The sequence below is a fragment of the Scyliorhinus torazame genome, chromosome 13 (assembly GCF_047496885.1).
Source record: "Scyliorhinus torazame isolate Kashiwa2021f chromosome 13, sScyTor2.1, whole genome shotgun sequence".
In the NCBI taxonomy this organism is placed as follows: Eukaryota; Metazoa; Chordata; class Chondrichthyes; order Carcharhiniformes; family Scyliorhinidae; genus Scyliorhinus; species Scyliorhinus torazame.
This window is the reverse complement of record NC_092719.1, coordinates 110223204-110243786: the sequence shown is the minus strand read 5'-3', so window position 1 is coordinate 110243786 and position 20583 is coordinate 110223204. Positions and strand designations below refer to the sequence as shown.

General features: G+C 53.4%; 1 protein-coding gene across 7 annotated transcripts in view; it reads right to left on the bottom strand.

Moving 5' to 3' along the window:
- The window catches only part of dock3 (dedicator of cytokinesis 3), a 1587592-nt gene that overhangs the window by 1330142 nt on the left and 236867 nt on the right, over nt 1-20583 (bottom strand). The gene's annotated exons all lie outside the window — the stretch shown is intronic.

Here is a 20583-nt window from a genome sequence, read left to right as displayed (position 1 = left end):
GCACAGGGGCAGATCGGAAGCATCACACCCACCGCATGGCTTAGAGCAGACTGGTTAGTTAGACTGAGTTACTATAGCAAGATTAGCAGGAGAGTCGAACTCAAGTAGGAGAATTGTTAACTGTTCAATAAATGTGTTAAACCTATCTCCAAGTCTGAACCTTCCTTTGTCAGAGCATACATCAAGGAAGCAGCTTATGCTACATGAAGAAGCATAACACAACATTGTTCCAGGAGTGCCTGTTGGATCTATATAGTTCAACTCAAGATCCGTGACTACCAGCAACAGCACCCAGGGAGGATGTTCGAGATTCCGGTTCCTCAGCAGCTCAGGTACCACGACAATCTCAGTGCCAACTGGCGTGCATTCAAACAGAGATTTGAGATCTACCTGGTAGCGTCCGACCTAGATGGCGTGGCGGATGCAGAGAAAATAAAGCTTCTGCTCACCACTGTGGGTGCAAGTGCAGCAGAAATCTTCAAGAACTCCAAAGGGCAAGACAAGAGAGACTTTCAGATAGTCCTGGACAAGTTTGAAAAATACTGCGAGGAAAACACAAAAGAGAGCGGTAAAAGAGGCGCCAATACTCACCACGAGGCACAAGTAGGCTTGCAAATGCAGAAAACAGCAATTTTGACTGGCGGCCATCTTGAGAAAGGAGCCGCACATGCGCAGTTCCCCAAAAGACGTGAATCGGCAGAACGGTGTTCTGCGCATGCGCGAGAAGCCCGAAAATAAGGGAAAAAAATGTAACGCCGTAAAACACAATTCTTTCACCTGGAACGACAGCACAATGCCTGAACTTTGACCAGTAGCTGAAAGTAACCTCCGCAGAACCCTGCAACAAGCAGTTAGCATCGCCCAAAGAAATGATTTGATCCTTGAAGACTACGACTCAGAAGTTGCTTTCTTCTTTACACATCGCGAGCACAATGACAGCTCCGACACAAAAAGTGATGATATGGTCCTTGAAGACTAGACTCAGACGATGATTTCATCATTGGATGTGGCGACTTCAGTAACCAAACCTGAATCAACAATCGCAACGAGATGTGTTGTACAGTGAAGAAACCGACACAGACCAGGACGAGTTCTTCGGATTTGAGGATCCTCAGCCCAGCACAGACAAAATCTTAACCCAGAAGTACAGGATTCTGCTGTGGCCTGATGCCATGAGACAGAGAGCGGTACAAGCCCACAGAGAGCGGCCTGACGCCACGAGACAGAGAGAGGTCCAAGCCCACAGTGAGCGGCCTGAAGCCAAACCAGTGATCCACGCACCACGAACAGTGCTCCACGCACCACAAAGAGTCCCCAACTCCACACAGAGAGTGATCCACGCACCATGAAGAGTCCTCAACTCTGCACAGAAAGCTATAACAGACTCCACAGCGAGACCACTGAATATTTCCACACAGAGAGCGATGAAAGTCTCCACAGCGAGACCACTGCACGTCTCCACACAGAGAACACAGAAAGACTCCACAGCGAGACCACTGCACAACTCCGTTGAGAGCGCACAGATCGGCTCCACAGCAAGACCACCGCATGACTCCACACAGGGATCGATGCCAGGCTCCACACAGAGAGCAGTACAAGCCTCCACAGTGAGCTCGTTGACAGACTCCACGATGGAAGCAACGCAAGACTCCAGAGCGCAGTCCTTGCATGAACAAGACCATGAAGGTCTAGCAACCTTTTCTGAGCAACCAGCAGCAGACGATGCAAGTCTGCCACGCTCAAGTGCACAGCAAGATGACGATGACAGTCTACCACGCTCACGTGAACAACAAAAAGACTATGACAGCCTACCCAGATTACTTGAGCCACCAGAAAAAGACTCTGACAGTCTACCCAGCTCATCTAACCGACAAGAAGACACTGAAGGTCTACCCATTGTATGTGCGACAAGTGACAAAGGCTTCACAATTCACATACCAGGGGCAAAATTCTCCATTATCGGCGCAAAGTCCGCCGATCGGCGCCAAAAAGGGTGCAAATCCGACTTTCATCACGCCATCCAAAACGTCTCAAAATCTCCGGCCCGGAATGGGCTAGCAGCGACGTGACGGGATCTGCGCTTGCTCACGTGCTTCACGCCGTGCGGCGTCATACACGCCGCGTGACAGCTCATCAGGACGCGCTGCTCCCCCCCACCCGACCGGAACACCCGACCGGGATGGCCGCCCGCCGCTCAGCCCCGAGGTTCCAGTCACGGGATGTGGAGGCGCTCCTGGACGCAGTGGAGCAGAGGAGGGAGGCCCTGTATCCCGGACACGGCCGCAGAGTTGCCCCACGCCACAGCCGGCGTCTGTGGAGGGAGGTGGCAGAGGCCGTCACCGCTGTGGCCCTGACACCACGGACAGGCACCCAGTGCCACAAGAAGGTGAACGATCTCGTCAGAGCAGCCAGGGTGAGCCTCCCCCCCCCGCCCGATATCCATATCCCCCCACCCCCATATCCCCCCTCCCCCATATCTCCCATATCCCCCCTCCCCATATCCCCCCTCCCCCATATCCCCCATATCCCCCCTCCCCATATCCCCCCTCCCCCATATCCCCCCTCCCCCATATCCGCCTTCCCCCATTTCCCCAAGAGAATCCAGCCCTAACCTTAACCTCTGCAACACACGCGCAACCGATGGCGTGCATTCATATACCTGTCTAACACTGTTGCCTTTTACCCCTGCCACCACCCCCCCACCCTCACAGGAGAAACGCGCACACAACACCAGGGAGCATGTGAGGACTGGAGGAGGCCCCGCTGATGAGAGGTCACTGACCGAACAGGAGGAAAGGGCCCTGGAACAGGCTGGCGGACCGGAGGACCGGGAGGTTGCTGATGCAGATGTCGGGGGCGTACTAGCAAGTGAGCCACTGACAGCCCGTCCCCATATCCCCCCTCCCCTATATCCCCCTCCCCCATATCACCTGATCACTGCCTGCGTGTCTAACCATGCATGCTTCATTGTGTATCGCAGGAGCAAACGTCAAGGCACCCATCCCCGCAGATGCAGACCGCCCGCATGATGCCCCTCGGAGACCACGGGAGACGGAGAGACCCGGACCCTCCGGCATGCGACGCCCGCAGGATGCCCTTCGGAGGCCACGGGAGACGGAGAGACCCGGACCCTCCGGCATGCGACGCCCGCAGGATGCCCCTCGGAGGCCATGGGAGACGGAGAGACCCGGACCCTCCGGCATGCGACGCCCGCAGGATGTCCCTTGGAGACCACTGGAGACGGAGAGACCTGGAGCAACAGTGAGATGACGCCCCCGTCTCGTGCGGGTGCGACGACGCAGGCGTGTGCCACCCAGTGACGAGAGCGGCAGCCACAGGCCCCCGTCACAGCCGAGCCAGGACACCACTTCCCAGGAAAACGAAATACCGGACAGTGACACAGAGTGGATGGGTGGAGACGAACCCCCACCCCAAAGTGCCATGGACTCAGAGTGGGACGAAGAGCACGACACAACGCCACTGCTGCCACCAACACCCTCCTCCATCGCAGAAACACTCACCTCGGTTGGGCACTTTAGTGATGAGGCGTCTGGTACACTCACTGGTGCGCACAACACAGCCGTCCCGGTACAGCAGGTGGAGGTAGGAGCAGCAGAGGGGCCGGGCGGTCGGAGGGCAGCCCAGCCCAAGCGAACATCTGCCGCCCAGATGGATCCAGGGTTCCTGGAGTTACCACACCCACCCATAGATCCGATGCAACCACCGAACCGGAGACGAGCGAAGAGGGCGACGGCCGGCTTGCGGCGGCTGCAGTCGCAGGTGGAGGAGTCCACCCGCGTCCAGGAGCTGGGAGTGGTGCCGGTCATGCGTGCCACCCAGGCCGACACCGCACGGGTGGCGTCCGCGGTGGAGGCAATGGGTGCGACGGTGTCAGACATGGGGAACGGATTGCGAGGCCTGGGGCTTTCCGTGCAGGCGGCGTCTGTGGCCCAGGACATGGCTGCCCTCTCACAGGAGGCCATGAGCCAGTGCCAGCGCCAGATGGCAGAGGCGCTCAACGCCATGGCCCAGTCTCAGCAGTCCATAGCCCAGTCTCTGCAGGCCATGGTCCAGTCTCTGCAGGCCATGGCCCAGTCTCAGCAGGCCATAGCCCAGTCTCTGCAGGCCATGGCCCAGTCTCAGAAGGCCATGGCCCAGTCTCAGCAGGCCATGGCCCAGTCTCAGCAGGCCATGGCCCAGTCTCAGCAGGCTATCGCTGAGGGCATCGGCGCCATTGGCCATGTGCGAGCCGGCGTCGCACAGTCACAGACAGGGTTTGCCAATCCCCTGAGCTCCATGGCTGAAAACCTGCAGACCCCTGTCGATACCAGCACGGGCCTCCAGGACTGGCAGCGCCAGATGTCGGGGGGCGTCGGATGGCCAGTCCGTTCGCACCACCCACCCATGTAGAGCCCTGGGGGCCATCGGGCACCTCGAGGGAGGAGGAGGTGCTGTGGTCCGTCCCGGGTCCCCCTGTAGGGGAGGTCCCGGAACACCGCGACACCTCGGACTCCCCCCCCTTCCGTCCCAGGTGCATTGGGTGGGCAACGGGCAGGACAGGCTGGCAGCTCGCCATCCCAGTCGCCCGGGGCGCAGCCTGGCCCATCTAGGCCAGGACGCCCCAGGAAACGGCCGCCAAAAGGGATCCCGTGTCAGAGGGCAAGAATCACAGGAGTCCACCTCCAGTTCTACTGTGCCGTCTGGGGAACCACGTAGACGTAGTCAAAGGGCCCGTAAGGCCAAACAATTAGACACTGAGTAAGTTGGCACGGGTGCAGGGCACAGATGAGTTTTAGGGGCTAGGGCACGTGCATGAACTCCTTTGGTTATTAAAGTCAATGTTACACCTACAGAAGCTGCCTTTGTGCTCTGTCCAAAGCGTGCGGGGGTGTCATGTACGTTGAGCGCAAGTGTGTGTGTGTGTGAGGGGTGGTCTTACCTCAGCCCCAGGTGAGTCTGCCCCCTTCCCCCTGGGCCGCCATCAACATCCCCCCGGGCAGAGGACGGGACCGTGCGCTGCAGTGTCACAGCCGCATGCAGGGATGGTCCGGGTGGATGGTGGTACTGTGGCCATGGGTCAGACATAGTCCAACGATGTGGAGCCAAGAGCTCATCGCAGGGCGGGTTGTCATCATCCTCCATGGCTTGCGATAGACACGCGTCCACCGGCAACTGTGTGAGCCCGGCCGTTGTGCCGCAGGTGGATCGGCAATGGGGGGGTGAGGTTGGGAGGGGGGTGAGGGTGCTGGGTGGGTGGTGTGGGTGGTCGGCTGATGCCATTGTGTGCGGTCTGTGGCCATACTACCCGATTCCCACGCCCATCTAGTCAGTGAAGCGGGCATCTATCAGCCTGTCCCGTCCCCGCTGGCCTAGCCGGTAACGGTGGACAGCCACCCGCCTGTGCCTAGCCCGTCTGCCCTGACCATTGCCCCCATCCCCCTCATCTGGGGAAGACTGCGCCTCTTCCTGCTGCTCCTCCACTGCGTCCTGCTCTGCCTGCGGCACATCGCCCCTCTGCTGGGCTATATTGTACAGGACGCAGCACACCACAATGATGCGGCCGACCCTATCTGACCGATACTGGAGGGTGCCCCCAGAGCGGTCCAGGCACCTGAAACGCATCTTCAGCACGCCAAAGCACCTCTCTATCACTCCCCTTGTCGCTACATGGGCATCATTGTAGCGGTTCTCCGCCTCATTGCGTGGCCTCCGTACAGGCGTCATCAGCCACGATTGCAATGGGTAGCCCCTGTCGCCCAGCAACCAGCCCCTCAGCCGGGGATGGAGTCCCTCGTACATGCCGGTGATGGACGACCGCAACAACACGTATGAGTCGTGTACACTGCCCGGGTAACGGGCGCAGACGTGCAGGATCATCATGCGGTGGTCGGAGACCACCTGTATGTTCATCGAATAGGTCCCCTTCCTATTGGTGAACACGGCCCTGTTATCTGCAGGTGGCCGCACGGCGACGTGCATCCCATCAATCGCGCCCTGGACCATGGGGAACCGGGCCACGGCAGAGAAGCCCACGGCCCGGGCATCTTGGCTGGCCCGGTCCACAGGGAAGTGAATGTAGTGGTGCGCCATGGCATATAGGGCGTCTGTCACTGCCCGGATGCACCGGTGCACCGATGTCTGCGATATGCCGGACAGGTCCCCACTCGGTGCCTGGAATGACCCCGTTGCATAAAAGTTCAGGGCCACCGTAACCTTGACGGACACGGGGAGAGGGTGTCCCCCGCCAGTGCCACGCGGTGACAGGTGTGCCAGCAGGTGGCAGATGTGTGCCACGGTTTCCCGCCTCATCCGGAGTCTCCTCCTGCATTCCCGGTCCGTGAGGCCCTGGTATGTCTGCTGGGGCCGGTACACACGGGGCGCCCTCCGGTGCCTCCGTTGCCGTGGGGCCGCGACGTCCTCCTCCCCCTCCTCGTCCTGTCGGTCAGGTGTCCCTCCAGCCTGGGCGGCTGCTGCCTGCCCCTCTGCGGCAGCCTGCGCCGCCTCTCTGGCACGCTCCTCCTCCTCCTCATCCAGGGCAACATAGACATTAGCGGCTGCCGCCACGGCGGCCAACATCGCTGGCTGATCGGAAAACATGACGGCCTGGTGGGGGGGGGGGGGGGGAACGAAGACATGTCATCATTGCCCATACCCCCTCCTCCCCCCAGCCAGGTGGCATGGACCGCATGGGTCCAACTGTTGGAGGCTGGCACCTGGCCAGGTGGACCAACTCACTTGCCCTCGCACACCCCCTCCCCGGCATGGACCCCATCCTCCTCCCCGGCACGGACCCCCCCATCCTCCTCCCCGGCACGGACCCCCCCCATCCCCCTCCCCGGCACGGACCCCCCCATCCCCCTCCCCGGCACGGACCCCCCCATCCCCCTCCCCGGCACGGACCCCCCCATCCCCCTCCCCGGCACGGACCCACCCATCCTCCTCCCCGGCACGGACCCCGTCCCCCCATCCCCCTCCCCGGCACTCATCCTCCCGTCCCCGGCACTCAACCCCCCTCCCGGCACTCCCCCAGAGCCCAGCCCACTCTAACCCCCCCCCCCCCCCCCCCCGCCGCACACACACAAAACCCTAGTCACACCTCTCCCCCACACATTCAGACTGCGGCCACGCCATCGCCTGTCCAGCGGCCAGCCCCCAGGCCGTCACCCACCTCCACACTGGTCGGCGTAAACCTTGAGCACAGGTTGACGCCGATTAAAAGGAGGTTTGATTTACGCCAACGTGACCCGTCATCACGTCGACGGAACTTCGGCCCAACCGGACGGGAGAATATCGGCAGGCCCAAAATCGATGGCCTTGCGCCCACCCGTGCCATTCTCAGAGGTCTGCGGCGCCATTGACGCCCCGCCGACTTTTCTCCCTTCGGAGACTTCGGCGGGTGGCAGGGGCGGAATTCACGGCGGCCAACAGCCATTCACCGACCCGCTAGGGGGTCGGAGAATCTCGCCCCAGATGTGCGACATCTCAGCGAGACTGACAGATCTCAGCTAGTATGTACAGAGGCACTGGACGATCAACATGAGGTTACTAGTGACTCCAGTGACACCACGTTAATACAAACCTCATCCACTCGAGCCTCTCCACAAGAAAATGCATTCTTGAACGTTTTGACTCCGGACGGGGAGCATCAAGACACCTCAGATGATTCAAGTGACACCTCAGATGATTCAAATGAACCTGAAATGACTCCGGACGGGGAGTGTCAAGAAACCAAAACTGATTCAGCTGAACCAGAAAGGACTCCAGACGGGGAGCATCGATAAGCCAAATATGATTCCAGTGAACCGTACATAATTCCAGACGGGAAGCGCAGAGGAATCAGAGACGGCACGCTCAATGAAACAGCAGATGCCACAAAGGACACTGACACAAGTAACTTTGAGAAGGACTCGAATGCTCCACTCGGTGTGGTCATTGAGCGCAACAAACACAACAACAAAACCTACGAAAACAACAAAGGCACCAGCATCAACAACAAGCACGACGAAAACAGCAACACTGGAACAGCGACTGGTACGAGATGGTCCAACTCTGCAAATGCAGGACAATGTAACAGCACAGCTCATCACACTGGCAAGTGTGCAGACATACCATGGCATGATAATGCATCTTACAAATTCACGTTTGCTACACTACAAACAAGCAGACCAGCTTTCAAGGCAGCTGACATCCGGCATCAATATCACACTCACAAGAAACAGTCCAGGTCGGTCGACACACATTACATACTGTATCGCTACCACAAGCTAAGAAAATAAGAGTCCAAATCAGACAACGAAGTGATTTCAATATTTGCACACCTCCTGATGACTTCTTGGTTCCTTAGGCACAGGGACACTGACGGCGTTCACAAGGACATGCCACCATCAACATCACCACTTCACTAACAAAACCAGAAAGCCACTCGACCATATTAATTCATGAACTTTGGACTCATACATATTATTTGGTATTGTATCATCACTGTCATCATGATTTGTACATGTCATCACTTATCTACCTATTTTGTTCAATTTTCTTTAACGATGTACAGAAAATATGTAACACGATAAAAGGGGGAAGTGGTATATGCATCACTGTAAATACACAAGGGGTTAATGTAAATACACTACAACTAAGTAAACACTGGAGGGAGCACCGGAGACATCATGACATACAGACATACAGCTAATGAACACATAGAATAGGACACAACCAATGGGCAGTCAGGACACCCAGAGTTGACACTACCACAAGGGGGCATTACACAACCCATATAAAAGGACAGGGCACACATGCTCTGACTCTTTCCACAGGCGACACTCAGAGAGAAGGACAGGGGCAGGTCAGAAGCATCACACCCACCGCATGGCTTAGAGCAGACTGGTTAGTTAGACTGAGTTACTATAGCAAGATTAGCAGGAGAGTCGAACTCAAGTAGGAGAATTGTTAACTGTTCAATAAATGTGTTAAACCTATCTCCAAGTCTGAACCTTCCTTTGTCAAGAGCATACATCAAGGAAGCAGCTTATGCTACATGAAGAAGCATAACACAACAGTGACCAGGTAATCAATGGGACATAATGTTCTTACTGTTAATCAGTGAAACAAATAACTAGTAAATTGCTGATGGCCTTGATTCTGAAGATGAAATAAGATGAATTCTTGCATAATTTTTGAGTAACCCTTTTACATGCTTTGTAATTGTACTGCACCTATCACACTGTCATGATTATTTTTTAATACCGTTTGGCTTGAAGGCTTCAAATTACCTCAAAACATGGACTTTGTTGAGTTCTTTGTAAACTCCAGAATAACTGGACAGTTTTGAACCACAATTGTGTGTTCTGAGCATGTGTCATTCTCAGAAAGTTTCTGAATTGAAACAATTACTATTTATTACTTCATTGTGTACGGATTTGGGAATTCGTTTTCTGGTTCACAAAATACTTTGCAACAGGCTGAATATTAAATTCTCAGAGCTTTACATGACAGGCAAGTCTGATTAAAACTTGTGCAATTGCTCCTCTTTCAATATTAACTGCTCACTTATAAATGTCCATGATTGAGCACCCTTGGTTTCTTTGTTGACAGTAACAAAGAAAATTGTACAGCTTTACATTGAAAAAAGACTACTTTTTTTTAGTCAATGGGTTGCAAGTTCAGATTAAAAAATATTTCTCAACAATTTTGGAGCTTTAGCTAATTTTTACAGATGAACTGAGAAACTGCTAAATAGTAACTTCAACCAACATACCTCAATATTTGAAATATTTTCTACCGGAAAATAAAGTTCAAGACCTTTTACTTTCAATTAACGCCAGTTATTTGTATGTGAATTATGGAACAGTCTTGCAGCATAGAGGGAGGCCATTTGGCCCATGATGTCTGTGTTGGGTGTTTGAAAAAGCTATCCAAATTATACTCACACCTCAGTTTTTTCCATGTAACCATGTACATTATTCAGCTTCAACTACCGCAACATTTAATAGTGAACCTCCAAGTATTTTAACCGTTGTTTATTCAAATTTATGTTTATCTAGGATGATATAAGGCAGCAAAATTACTAATGGTGTACTAAATACTATAAGGCTGGAACAAGCTAAAAACAGGAAATGAAGTTGGGGGAGGAAACTGAGATGAGGGAAGGAGTTAAAGGGATGGGGTTGGGATTGACCAAGATGTAGATGGATGGCATTTGGGCATGCTGCTGCTAACTTTAATTGGAGACATTGTTCAAGATTTGATCATTGTTATAACCTGCCTGCTTACCATTGGCTGGGGACTAATGACAATCCCACAATCCTGTGGGAGTATGAGCTTCCCCAATGAGGGGGGCGGAGAAATCATTAGTAAACTCCATGTATAAATAAAGCTGGCCAGTTTGGAACCAGCAGGAAAAAGTGTTCAGCAAGGGAAGTTGCTGCTGCTGTTATATATATATGTTATTGTAAATAAATGTTATTACTTTGTATCCTTAAAACTTGTGCTGGATTCTTTGTGGCCCTCACAAAAATCATGTGACATTCTGAGCACACAATGTTTGCAAATGTTATGCATTTACCTTATAAATGTGGGTTCCCCTGTAGTTCTTCATCTTTGTTCATGCATTTGCATCAACACCTGTTATGCGTGAAGTTCTGAGAACAAGGAGGGCACATAGAAGCAGGCAAAGAGGAGAAACTGAGAATGGGAAGAAGGGAAAATGAATGTGGAGCACAGATTTATTTTGGGAATTCTGAGGTGTGTGAATGCCTGATTCTGCCAGTAATTAATAATAACTATTCAAATTGCACTGATACCTAATATAAATCTTTGACTTAGATTCCCTTCATAAACAATAAAAACATAATGGGGTGGGTTTTACGGGGTGGGTGGAGGGGGCAGCGGGGCAGCAGGAAATTGATCTAAAAAGTGGTCAGCCCACCAATGCAAAATCCAGCCGCTTCACAGTGCTGGTGGCAGCCTTAATTAATTAAAAGTAGGACTTCAACCCCCGTCAATGAGGAAGTCCTGCCTGACAGAGATTGGCCCATAGTTCTGTATGTCCAGTAGTGCCAGAAGACAGTAGTAGCCATTGTTGGGACTACAATTGTAGTATTAGAGTATGCCGGACTGTAGGGTTAATGTGGGACTGGAGAAACACTACCTGCCACATGGTGATGTGGAATCATATGGGAGTAGGAATGGTAGTGCTGAGCCTACTGGAAGCTGACATGGCATATATATGTACATGGCTTTGTGTTATTAACAAAGAGTTACTGTTAAACCATTCAAGCTTCCAGACCTCTTGATGATACATACATACAACCCAACAACATGGTGGCAGCAGGTGAAAGATCCAAAATCCCCAAGAATGAAGAAGCAAATACACCTCAATCTGACCAGAAAAAAGTGCACCTAACTTTGATGACTTTGAACACACAGCTGGAGATGGTGGATCACTTAAGAAGTTCCATTACAGTTGTGAAGGCTGCAGGGCAGAAGAAAGATTCAACGTGCAGTGCAAGAGAACAGCATCAGAGCACGTGGAGGGTCATTGTGAGACTCGATAGCAAGCAGTCAAAGGGCCTAGCCAGGTCGCCAAAGGGTGAGCAAACTCCAAAAGAAAAGGCTGAAATAAGCTTTCAAATTCAGTGTAAAATCAGGCAGCACTGATGGCTTGAACAGCATGGCTTCAAAAACATTGCAGCCTGGATCCAGATTTGGTGCCATAACACAACGCGACCATATACAAGTTGAAAAAATCATTTTTTTAAAAAGTCAAGAGTAAAAAAATCGGCTTCAATTTGATTTTCAAAGTTTCAAGAAGCAACTTGCTGGCCAAAACACTTTGTTCAAAAGATTTTCTGGAGGATCGCTGAAGTTTAAAACGACTGAGTAACCACAAATGGATTTCATCAAACCTCAAAGTGCAGGAAAAAGAAAAGATTACTGCAGAGCCATTTAAAAAAATTAAAGCTGTATTTCCATGCTAAAAACAGCAATGAATAGCAAATTAACAGTGCCTGACCAATGAAGGCAAATGGAAGGGCCTGATCAGGTGTGTGGTGAATGTAAATACAGTTAATTCACCAGTTATGTTCTATGTTTGTAAATACAGTTAATTCACCAGTTATGTTCTATGTTATTAGCCCTGTGGGTTTTATCTGTGGGCCATTGTATGGCTTCACCCACAGGGGGAGATGTTGGAGGATGTTGGAGCATGTACGGGCTCCACCCCTTTGAAGGAGTATAAGAGTAGCTGGCCTGTGGGACTGTCCTCAGTATATACCAGTCGCAGGCAGGCAAAGTTGATAGTTAATTAAAACCACTGTTTTACTCCGACATGAGTCCTTGAGTGAATTGATGGTCGCATCAATTTAATTAACTATCTGAACAAAACGATTATTGAGTCAGCCCTCAAACCTGACAGACTGGAGCTCGATCCACCGGCCGCGGAGGCGAAGGAAATCTTTTCACACTGGCTGCGGTGTTTCAAGGCCTACCTTGCCGCGTCGTCGACGCCATCCGTCACGGACGAACAAAAATGGAGTCTCCTCCATGCACGGGTGAAAGTCACCGCATTTCTGTGCAACTCAAAGAGGCCACCTCATATACCGCCGCTCGCGCAATCCTCGAGCGCATCTACGTGCGGCCTGTGAACGAGGTCTATGCGTGACATATTCTCACTACTCAACGCCAGCGCCCCGGGGGAGTCACTCGACGACTATCTGCGTGACCTCAAAGCCCTCGCGGGCTATCCACGACAACCACTGCCACCCGGCTCGCCAATTATATCAAGGCCCGCAACCTGCCCTACTCCACCAAGGAGGTCAAAGCTGTAACCAGGGACTGCCAAATCTGTGCAGAGTGTAAACCGCACTTCTATCGACCAGATAAGGCCCACCTGGTGAAGGCGTCCTGGCCCTTTGAACGCCTCAGTATCGATTTCAAAGGGCACCTCCCCTCGAATAATCGCAATACCTACTTTCTCAATATTATTGATGAGTTTTCCCATTTGCCATCCCGTGCCCCGATATGACCACCCCCACTGTCATCAGAGCCCTGCACAGTGTCTTCACCCTGTTTGGTTTCCCCAACTACGTCCTCAGCGACAGGGACTCGTCGTTCATGAGCGACGAACTGCGTCAGTACCTGCTCAGTAAAGGCATCGCCTCGAGCAGGACTACCAGTTACAACCTCCGGGGAAACGGACAGGTGGAGAGGGAGAACGCGACGGTCTGGGAGTCCGTCCTACTGACCCTACTGTCCAGGAATCTCCCGGTTTCCCACTGGCAGGAAGTCCTCTCCTTTGCACGGCCACAAACCAGACTCCTCATGACCGCCTGTTTATTTTCCCTAGGGGGGACTACCTCAGGGGCCTCGCTCCCACCCTGGCTGATGACACCGGGTCCAGTTCTCCTCCGGAAACACGTTCGGACCCATAAGACCGATCCCCTGATCGATAGGGTCCAGCTCCTGCACTCAAACCCGCACTATGCATATGTTGAGCACCCCGATGGTCGACAGGATAACGTCTCCCTCCGAGATCTTGCGCCCGCAGGCTCCGCCACCACTACGTCCACAGTACCCCCCGCGCTGTACCCCGCTCTTTCTCCCATGCCCAACGCCCCCGCGCCCATTTGGCTCCCGCGCTCCCTTCCACCCGGCACACCATTCCGCAGGAATGAAGCTCAGGAAGAGCCGCTCCCGGAGTCCACCCCTGGCGCTGCACCGGACCCACTTCCCCAGCCACCTGAAGCGGCTGCAACAACAGTGCTTCGGCGGTCGCAGTGTACGATCCGGACGCCGGACCGGCTGAACTTGTGACCCATCACCCTCACCGGACTTTATTTTTTTTACAGGGGGTGAATGTGGTGAATGTAAATACAGTTCATTCACCAGTTATGTTCTATGTTTGTAAATACAGTTAATTCACTAGTTATGTTCTATGTTATTAACCCTGTGGGTTTTATCTGTGGACCATTGTATGGCTTCACCCACAGGGGGAGATGTTGGTGGATGTTGGAGCATGTACTGGCTCCTCCGATGGCTCCACCCCTTTGAAGGAATATAAGAGTAGCTGGCCTGTGGGACTGTCCTCAGTATGTATGATGCGCTAAGCGTCAAGAACCACAAAGACATGTGAGACTTTAACTCAGGCTTTAATATACTACATGGGAGGCTTACCCGACACAGACGACCCCAGACAGAATGGGGCCTGTCCCAGAAGAGGTTCTTATACTGACTCCCGGGGGAGTGGCTAAGGCGGAGCTCTCCGTGGCCAGGTCGGGTTACCTACCAGTGACCGAACCTCTGCAGAGTTACAGTACAATACACAGTATTACAGGGCCACGTTACGCACAACTATTATATACTATGTACAATGGTAGGGAGGTACGGTGGTGTATCACCACATTCACCCCTTGTTTAGAAGGAAGTCCGTGGTGAAAATTTGGAGCAGTGAACAGAGTCCATCAGGAGGTTCCGTGTCGTCAAAGGTCGAGACGAACGATGGGTTTGGTCGATCTCTTTGAACGTCGGAGCTGCGGCGCTGAGGTAGTGTCCGGTGGTATCCGTGCGGTCGGTGGTGCTGGGTCGCGAGGCGGCATGACTTCCCCCACCGCTTCGGCTGGCTCGAGGCGAAACTGCGGGATGACAGCGGCTGGCACGGAGTAGTAACAGACCGAGGGATCGACGGGAGCAGAGAGGGAGTGGGGTGGAGGCTGCGGGGCGGGGGCGGCAGGGGCCCCAGAGGGGGCCAGTTCCTTGATGGAGACGGTCTCCTCACGCCCGTCGGGGTACGCTATGTACGCGTACTGTGGGTTGGCGTGGAGGAGATGGACTCTCTCCACCAGGGGCTCCGCCTTAGAGGTCCGCACGTGCTTGCGGAGCAGGACGTCCTCCGGGGACAGGAGCCAGGATGGAAGCGATGTCACGAATGCCGATCTCCTGGAGAAGAGAAACATCCGCTCATGAGGGGTAGCATTCGTTGCAGTACACAAAAGAGACCGGATGGAGTGGAGTGCGGCCGGGAGGGCCTCCTGCCAACGGGAGACTGGTAGGCCTTTGGACTTGAGGGCTAGCAGCACGGCCTTCCAAACAGTCGCGTTCTCCCTCTCCACCTGTCCGTTCCCCCGGGGGTTGTAGCTGGTCGTCCTGCTCGAGGCAACGCCCCTAGCGAGCAGGTACCGACGCAGCTCCTCGCTCATGAAGGAGGAGCCCCGGTCACTGTGAACGTAATTGGGATAACCGAACAGCATGAAGAGGTCGTGCAACGCTTTGATGACGGTGGCGGAGGTCGTGTCGGGGCAGGGAATGGCGAAGGGGAACCGCGAGTACTCGTCGATGACGTTGAGGAAGTAAGTGTTGCGGTTGTGGGTGGGGAGGGGCCCTTTGAAGTCAATGCTGAGACGTTCAAAGGGGCGGGTGGCCTTGATTAGGTGCGCCTTGTCTGGCTTGTAGAATTGCGGCTTGCACTCCGCACAGACTTGGCAGTCCCTAGTCATGGCCTTGACCTCCTCGACTGAGAAGGGTAGGTTGTGGCCCTTGATGTAGTGGTAGAGCCGCCTGACGCCCGGGTGACAGAGGTCATTATGTAGTGCCCGCAGCCGGTCATCCTGTGCGTTGGCACAAGTACTACGGGACAGGGCATCAGGAGGATCATTGAGCTTACCTGGCCGGTATAAGATAGTATAATTGTAGGTGGAGAGTTCGATCCTCCACCGTAATATCTTATCATTTTTGATTTTACCTCGTTGTTTGTTGTCGAACATGAACGCAACTGATCGTTGGTCAGTAACGAGGGTAAATGGTTTTCCGGCCAGGTAGTGCCTCCAGTGCCGGACGGCTTCCACTATGGCTTGTGCCTCCTTCTCAACAGAGGAGTGGCTGATCTCGGGGCCTTGGAGTGTGCGGGAAAAGAAGGCGATGGGCCTGCCCGCCTGGTTGAGGGTGGCACCCAGGGCAAAGTCGGAGGCATCGCTCTCGACTTGGAATGGTGCAGACTCGTCTACCGCATGCATGGCGGCTCTGGCGATAGTGGTTTTTAGGAGGTGGAAGGCCTGGCAGGCCTCGGGCAGGAGGGGGAATGAGGGGGAACGGAGGAGGGGTCGGGCCTTGTCAGCGTACTCGGGCACCCACTGGGCATAGTAGGCAAAGAGTCCGAGGCATCGCCTCAGTTCTTTGGGGCAGGTGGGAATTGGGAGTTCGAGAAGGGGGCGCAGACGGTCGGGATCGGGGCCGAGGACACCGTTCTCCACCACGTAGCCGAGTATGGCGAGGCGGGTGGTGCCGAAAACACATTTTGCCTCGTTGTACGTGAGGTTGAGGCGTTTGGCAGTTTGGAGGAATTTCGTGAGGTTGACGTCATGGTCCTGCTGGTTGTGGCCGCAGATGGTGACGTTGTCCAGATACGGGAAGGTAGCCCGCAGTCTGTTCTGGTGCACCATTCGGTCCATCTGCCGTTGGAAGACCGAGACTCCATTGGTGACGCCAAAGGGTACCCTAAGGAAGCGGTAGAGGCGGCCGTCCGCCTCGAAGGCCGTGAAGTTACGGTCCTCCGGGCGGATAGGGAGCTGGTGGTAGGCGGATTTCAAGTCTATGGTGGAGAACACCCGGTACTGTGCAATCTGGTTGACCATGTCAGATATGCGGGGCAGGCGATACGCATCAAGCAGCGTGTACCGGTTGATGGTCTGACTTTAGTCAATGACCATGCGGTGTTTCTCACCAGACTTGACTACCACCACTTGGGCTCGCCAGGGGCTGGTGCTGGGAGCAATGATATTTTCCGAGAGAAGGCGCTTAATCTCCGCTCGAATGAATTGGCGGTCCCCGAAACTGTAACGCCGACTTTTAGTAGCCACGGGCTTGCAGTCGGGGGTGAGATTAGCAAACAGTGAAGGGGGGGGGATCCTGAGCGTGGAGAGACTACAGGTGGGACCCGGGGGGGAATCAGGGAAGAACTGGGGGTTGGAGACCGTGAGGGGGGGGAGGGGGCCGTTAAAACGCGAGGTGAGGCTGCGCAGGTGGCATTGGAAGTCCAGGCCGAGGAGCGCGGGGGCGCAGAGGTGAGGGAGGACCATGAATTTGAAATCCTGGAACACCACGCCGTTCACTGAGAGGGTGACGACGCAGTAGCCCAAAACCTCGGCCGACTGGGAGTTGGAGGCCATGAAAATATGCCTGCGCGTGGGTAGTACCTTGAGGGAGCAGTGGCGCACGGTGTCCAGGTGGAGGAAGCTCTCCATGCTGCCGCTGTCGAAGAGGCAGGTAACAGTGAAACAATTTACCTGAACCTCCATGGTGGATCTGGCGAGCTGATGCGGTCGGTCCTGGTCGAGGACGATGGATGCGATGGTGGAGCTGTTGGAGAAGGGTGCCGGATCCGAGGAGCGGCCTGTGGGAGAAGGTGGCAGCGCCCAGGCGTCGTAGGCTGCTGCTGGAGGCCAGGTTGCTGTTGGTGGCTGCATCTCCTTTGTTTGCAGCATTTTGGTCCAGTGCGCAGGACCGGAAGTGACGATCGGCGGTGGACCGGAAGTGACGCAATTCGGTGGCGGGGCGGACCCGGAAGCGACGATCGGCGACGGACCGGAAGCGACGATCGGCGACGGACCGGAAGCGACGAACCGGAAGCGACGATCGGCGACGGACCGGAAGCGACGATCGGCGAACCGGAAGTGACGATCGGCGAACCGGAAGTGACGATCGGCGAACCGGGAGTGAAGTGAGCATGGCCGGGGATGATCAAAGATGGCGGCGCCCTTGCGTCGCACATGTTGAACAGCGAGCCGGGAACGGAGCACGGCGGCACCCCGGAGTAGCAGGCCGCGGCGTTGGACCCCGAGGCAGCAGTGGAGCGGCAGACGTTTGCAAAGTGGCCTTTCTTGCCACAGGCTGAACAGGTAGCATCTCTAGCAGGGCAGCGTTTCCTGGGGTGTTTTGCCTGGCCACAAAAGTAACACTGGGGCCCAGGCATTTTTACTGCTGGAGTGGCTGGGTGGGCCCTGACTTGCAGGGGTTGTTGCTGGGAGGTAGCAGCCACGTAGGGAGCGTGGACAGGAGCATAGGAAGTTCGTGCAGGCGTGTAGGACGCATTATTGTCGTAGGCTGCCTGTTGGGCCTCTGCCATAGTGACTGCCGTGTCCAGAGTCAGGGTAGTTTGTGCCAGAAGGAGTTGGCGAATCGGGACGGAAGCGATGCCAGCTACAAAGGCATCAAGCGCCAGGGCCTCAGTGTTCTGCTCAGCGGAGACTGCTGGCGCGTTGCAGATGAGCGCGAGGGCACGGAGGTCCCGAACAAACACGGATAGGGGTTCACCCGGCTGCTGGTGCCGGGAGGCGAGGCGGTGGCGGGCGTAAATAGAATTAACAGTTCGTGCATACCGGCTTTTGAGCTTCACGATGGCCTCGGCATAGGTCGTTGTTCCCGTGATGAGGTCGAAAAGCCCGTAGTCGAGCCGTGAGCACAGGAGATTGAGTCGGTCGGCGTCCGTTTTGGCGAAGGCGGAGGATGCTTCCAGGTAGGCCTCGAAACACCGGAGCCAGCAGTTGAAAAGGTGGTCCGCGCGTGGAGCGTGGGGGTCGAACGAGAGCTTGTCGGGTTCAGAGCAGCCTCCATTATAACTGTAGTATATTAAATTGATGCGCTAAGCGTCAAGAACCACAAAGACATGTGAGACTTTAACTCAGGCTTTAATATACTACATGGGAGGCTTACCCGACACAGACAACCCCAGACAGAATGGGGCCTGTCCCAGAAGAGGTTCTTATACTGACTCCCGGGGGAGTGGCTAAGGCGGAGCTCTCCGTGGCCAGGTCGGGTTACCTACCAGTGACCGAACCTCTGCAGAGTTACAGTACAATACACAGTATTACAGGGCCACGTTACGCACAACTATTATATACTATGTACAATGGTAGGGAGGTACGGTGGTGTATCACCACAATGTACCAGTCGCAGGCAGGCAAAGTTGATAGTTAATTAAAACCACTGTTTTACTCCGACACGAGTCCTTGAGTGAATTGGTGGTCGCATCAAGGTGCAAAACTGGGCATTATGGGAAAGAATTTTAAGATAAATGATTGCATCAAGCTTGAATTAGAGGACAGAGGCTGAACAAATGATTGTATATTCAGTTGGTTCAAAACCTGACAAAATAGTCAGTCAAGGAATAAATGAACCTTCCAATAACTTTGACGAGGTCATGAAGTTCTTCGACGCCTACTTTAACCTAAGAAGCAATACATTTTTGGAGTGAGAAAATTCAGAAATTGAGTCCAAAAGCTGGGGGAACCTGTAGACTCTTTCATAAATGAGTTAATACAGATTGACTAAAGCTGTGGCTATTGTGACCTTAATTCTGAGCTCAGAAGAGGACCGAGTAGCAGTAGAAATAGATTAGGGTAAGATTGAGATTAGAGAAATTAAAGCATGGCTCAAAGCCTGGTGTGTTCGGTTAGTGGGACACTAGCACCTGTACAGAGGAAAGAGGGAGGATATATCGTTGGGACCGTTCACACTTGAGCTGTACTAGAGCTGGGGTTCTAGCGAGCCACATAACCAGGGAAGTAGAAAGGGTTTTAAACTATATAGTAAGGGCAAGAGATCTAATTTTGGAAGATGTGGTCTATCACAGGTTAGAGATAAGGTATTATAGAAAGGTATTAATATGGGAAATAATAAACAAAGTGGCAGGAAGGGATACAGAGTAGAAATAGAAGAGTAAAACAGCAGTCAAGGCTAGAGGTTACAAAAATGTTAAAAAGACAAACTAAAGGTTCAGTATCTCAATACAGTAGCAATGAAAACAAAACAGATGCACTGATAGTGCATAAAGAAAGAAATTAGTATAATCTGATAGCCATTACAGAGACATGGCTACAGGATGACATAGATTGGAACCTGAATATTACATAGAACATAGAACATTACAGCGCAGTACAGGCCCTTCGGCCCTCGATGTTGCGCCGACCTGTGAAACCACTCGTATGTGACATTTCAGAAGGTCAGGAAGCTAAGAAAAGCTGGTTCTGTTAATTGATGATGGTATTAGGGTATTAGAAAAGGATGATCTAAGTTTAGGAAACCAATATGTAGAAGTGGTTTGGGTTGCGATGATAAATGATAAAGGCAAAAAGTCACTTGTGGGAGTGGTGTACAGGGCCTCTAATTGTAACGACACAGGAGAACAAACAAAGAGATAACGGGAGCTTGTCAAACAAGTAGGGCATGTTCATGTGCTGTATTGTTCTTTGTGATGAGGTTTTGCCAAAGGTTGGAATCATGGCTTAGATAGCCAGTGCTGTATTGTTCTTTGTTCTTTGTAAGTACGGTGATAATCAAGGGGGACTTCAATCTACATATAGACTGGAAAAATCAGATGGGCAAAAGTAGCCTCGTTGAGGAGCTCATAGGATACTTTAGGAATTGTTTTTTAGAACAGCACGTTCTGGAGCCAATCACAGAGCAGGCGATACTAGACTTGATATTCCGCAACGAGATACAATGAATTGAAGGCAGCCCTAGGTAGCAGCCGTCATAATATGATTGAAGTTTACAATAATTTTGAAGGAGAGACGACTAACTTTTAAACATAAACAA